This window comes from Arachis ipaensis, chromosome B07 (assembly GCF_000816755.2).
Source record: "Arachis ipaensis cultivar K30076 chromosome B07, Araip1.1, whole genome shotgun sequence".
Lineage (NCBI taxonomy): Eukaryota > Viridiplantae > Streptophyta > Magnoliopsida > Fabales > Fabaceae > Arachis > Arachis ipaensis.
Window position 1 is genome coordinate 107,331,279 of NC_029791.2, and position 5,094 is coordinate 107,336,372.

Here is a 5,094-nt window from a genome sequence, read left to right on the forward strand (position 1 = left end):
GTTCTATATTAGAGGCATGTTATTTAAATTTATACTTTCAGATAAATATCTCAAAAAATAATCTTGAAATAAAGATAGAAGAACTTTTGGATGAAATTTGTGCTGAAAATCCTTTAGACATTAAAAATACAAATAACGAATTAGTAAGTATTAAATTAAAAGATCCTACAAAAGAGATAAATGTTCCAAATAAAATTCCTTATTCCGCAAGAGATAGAGAAGAGTTTTCACTAGAATGTAGAGATCTTTTGGAAAAAGGAATTATAAGATTAAGTAAAAGTCCTCATGCGCCTCCAGCCTTTTATGTCGAAAACAATAATGAAATTAAAAGGGGAAAACGAAGAATGGTTATTAACTATAAGAAGATGAATGAAGCAACTATTGGTGATGCTCATAAACTTCCAAGAAAAGATTCTATTTTAGAAAAAATCAAAGGAGCAACTTGGTTTTCATCTCTTGATGCAAAATCAGGATATTGGCAACTTCGTTTAGACGAAGAAACAAAGAAATTAACTGCTTTTACTTGCCCAACAAAAGAATCAACAAGTGTGTTGCTCTATGAATGGAATGTATTACCATTCGGATTAAAACAAGCCCCAGGTATTTATCAAAGATTTATGGAAGAAAATCTAAAAGAGTTAAATGAATTTATTTTAGTGTACATTGATGATATACTAATTTTTACAAAACATGATAGAGAAGATCATCTTCAAAAATTATTAATAGTTTTAGAAAGATGTAAAGAAAAAGGATTAGTTCTTAGCAAAACGAAAGCAAGAATAGCAAAACAAGAAATAGAGTTTCTTGGATTAATTCTATCCACTCAAGGAAAGCTAAAACTTCAGCCGAATGTCCTAGAAAAGGTAAATTTATTTTCTAATAAAATAGAAGATAGAAAACAATTACAAAAGTTTTTAGGGTGTATAAATTATATTTCTGATCAAGGATTTTTAAAGAATATAACAGAATACACTAAAAGTTTATTTCCAAAAATAAGTACTAAAAAAGAATGAAAATGGGATGAAAAAGATAGTATGCAAATTCAAAGGATTAAAGAATTATATTTACTACCCAGAGAATTTACATTAAGGACAGATTCAAGTTACCTAACAGGTTTCATACGATATAATTTAAAAGTTGATTATAATCATGGACGATTGGTAAGATGGCAATTATTTTTGTTACAATATCCAATAAAAATTGAATATATTAAGGGTGACAAAAATGTTATTGCAGATACATTAACAAGAGAATGGAGTTCGTCTACAACGCATTAGATCAAGAAATTCAAAAATATGAGCAAGAACTTGAAAAATGCAAGCATTGTCAGCAAATAAGGACACAGATCCAATCCCTCAAGAAGGCCATTGAAACAATGAAATCAACACAATAAGCAAAACCATCAGAGTTCAGCCAGCTAAGCATGGTGGACAAATCAGGTGAAGAAAAAATTTCAGAAAATAAAACAATTGCTGAAATTATTAAAAAATCTACCCAAGATAAAAAATATTATGTAATTTATAATGGCCCTATGAAAGGTGTATATGATGCCTGGGAAAAAGCGGCACCCTTCACACATCAATCAAGGATAATTCATAAAGGAGGGTTTTTAACACTGGAAGAAGCAAAGGAATCCTTCAGGGAATATGAAGCTCTCCATCCGGAGCAAACCCTAAAAAGAGCAGATAAAGCTCCAATTCAAACCCAGAGAACAGGGATAATTAGAAACATTCCTACAAGGGCTGAAATCAAGGAAAAGAAAAGGGTCTGTAGATCAAATCTCAGAGAAACCCTTAACATAGTCTTGAATTGGACTGAAGAAAAAAGGACAATTTTGGAATATTATCCTATTGCCAAAGAACAGCTAACAAAGTTGGTTATATTTCCAGATGCTTCCCCATCTGACACCTATCAGTTTTTCCAGTATGGATTAATTGATACAATTTTAATTTTTAATGATCTAAAAATTATTAGTGAGTTTCTTGCAGGATTCGTTGATGCAGTAAAGAGATTTAAAAATATGATTGACAATGTAAATCCAAGGGATATATCCCTAAAATTTACAAACAGTCAAACTATTTTTAATGAAGAAGAAGAATGCTTGGTTCCAGCACACCAAGTAATATTCATGTCCGTCTTCCCAGGAAATTTTCAACCAATTGATCAGATTCAAGATTTAACAATTTACAGTCATGAAGGAAGGCTAGCCAGCACATTAGCAAGGGTCTTTGAAAGAACTCAAAAAATAACGAAGGAATCTCACACAAGGATTAATTATAAAAGTAGAAATACTCTGCTTGTGTCTAGTAAAAGAAATGAAATTGAAGAAAGAGAGATGAGACTCTTGGTGGAATTTGAATCAGCATTCTACAACTTATCTGGACTTTTAGAAAAGCTCCCTGAAGGGATAAAGAGGAATCTCTGCTATTTGATAAAAGACAGAGAAGACCACACGTGCCAGCTATGTGCCTCAGAGATATCTGAAGAAAGCAATAATGAAACGGAATCAACCCACATGATAAAGGAAGAAGACAATGCATCTGAAGGTCACATGATAAAAGAGGAGGACAGTGCATCTGAAGCATCTCTCAACATTATTGCATAGTGACGTAAGCACTTAGGTCATAAAGCACCAACAATGTAGCTGGTGCAAGATAACAAAACAATGACGTAAGCAATGACGTCATAAGAAGGGTAAGGATGGGAATTGTCCATCAAACCCAACTATTATAAATAGGTTGCTTAGGCAATTGTAGAAGGCATCAGACAATAGAAAGCAGAAGGCTAGGAGTACTCATATGCTAGGAGAGCAAGGAGGAAGCTGCCAAGGCGATTCTATAGTCTGCGGAAGAATTCTCTTAGGGAAAAATAATTCTAAACTCCCCTCTGGAGTTAGTATCTACAATCTCTCCTCTGGAGATAAAAACATCTTATGTAAAATATACTAAATAAAGGAAGTTTTTCTCCAGAAAGGTACATCTTCATCTTAGACTTTAAATTATGAATTATTTAGAAAGTTTAGAATTAACAGAAGAATCTGATTATTATAGATTAAATGCTTTATTAGATAATGAAAAACAGGCTATTCTAAAAATAGAATTAAATCTCAAATCAAATGAAAACTTTAATAAACAAAATCTCTTAAAAGAAGTTTTTAATAGAAAAAATATAATATACTATAGAAAAATTCAACTTGAAGCCCCTATAAAGATAAAATCCGCCAATGGAGAACTTGAAATAGCTTTGATAAATGATGAAGAATTGAGTAAACAGATTGAGAAAATTAAGGATCAACAAAAAAGATCTAAAATTGGATGGATTCATATTAGTACTATACAAGTCTTAATCAAATCTACATATATGAAAGGAATTAATTCACCAATAAGCTTAGCAATCTGTGACAAAAAAATTACTGATGACCCAATAGATCAAATAATCGGAATTGTTCATGGAAACTTGGCAAACGTAAATGTTAAATTCAATGCCCATCTTGGATATGCTATACCTTTATCAACTGAAATTCTTGGAAGATCTATAAGTTTGGCTTATAAATTTCACAGAAAGAATCTAATGGAACAAGATGATGAACCATTTTCAATTACATATGCTATAAATTATGCTTTAACAAATAGCCATCATAGTATAATATTTAAAAACAGAGAAAGAATTTATGTCGATGAATTATTTCAGAAAATTGTAAAAACAGAAATACCAAAATATAAAACTATTGAAAACCCAGTTCTATTATTAAAAGAATCATCAGGAAAATTAGTTTCATCGAATTTTCAAATAAGAGAATCTAAAATTAATAGCCCTTTAAGTTTATCTAAGTTAAAAATTAAAGAAGAAAATTCTGAAATAAAAGAATTAACAAAAAATGTCGAAAAGTTAAATGAAACCCTAAACACTAAATTATGACAATAAATAAAGAAGAAATATATGTAACTTATCAAGATAAAAAACAAGAGCTCTTTGAAAGAGAAAATCGTTTAAATTATTTACAGTTTTCTGGAATAAATCAAAGGGCATTTGAAGCTCTAAAAATAATTTATGACAAGTTGAAAAGAGAAGTTGAAGAGCTAGAAAAATTAATAGAATCTCTGGAAAATAGTGATGAATCGATGATAGAGTTTGCAGAAATTCTAAAATAAATAATGAAGCATTAAAAGATTGAAAAACCAGAAAATAAAATAAAAAGAAAAAGGGCGGAAAAATTAAAAAGTAAAATAAAGGAATATAAAAGGGAATTAAATAATCTTCAGATCGAAATTGATGACCTTATAATAAAAAGGATAGAAATAAGAATAAATATAAACAAGTTGGAATGAAACTTAAAAAATTTATAAATGCCTGGAAAACCATATTATGACTTAAAAGAATTAAAACTGTTGAAAGAAAAAATGGAGAATGAAGTTGAAAAATTAAAAAGATATTTAGAAACAACAGAAAGTGTAGAAATAAAAGAAGTTTTTGAGGATTTGAGAAATTATATTAAAGAAAAAGACAAACAAATAAAAGATTTTATATACAATAATCCATGCAAAAAAGAATATTATAAACTAAAACAAGATTGAAAAAACTATAAAAATCAGAATTATAAATCAAGGACTAATAATAAATAATCACAGAAGAAAAATAGTAGAAATGATCAATACTTTAGATTATAAATTTGCAAATTATTTAAATAAAGCACCACCAATTGAATCTATACAAATTATAAACTTATACGAAGAATTAATTTCGAAAAAGAAATTAAAAGAAAAGTCGACTGTAAAAAATTGATATAAGAGCCAAGTTAACGATTAAGGATAACACTTTCTCTTTAAGCAACACTTTTTAGTGACACACTTTTCAGCCACAAAAGACAAAAATCTGTATATATCCATCTGTACACTAGATGGACCCATTTGTATTATATCAATTTATTGTAACAAATTATATCGATTTACTAGTTAGTAAAACTTGAGATATTTTTACCAATAAATTGTGATGGATTGGAATTATTTATGAAAATTATATTATTGAAATATTTTATTATGAAAATCAAATTAAATAAAAAAATTAATGAAAAAGAGTATTAAGAAATTATAAGGT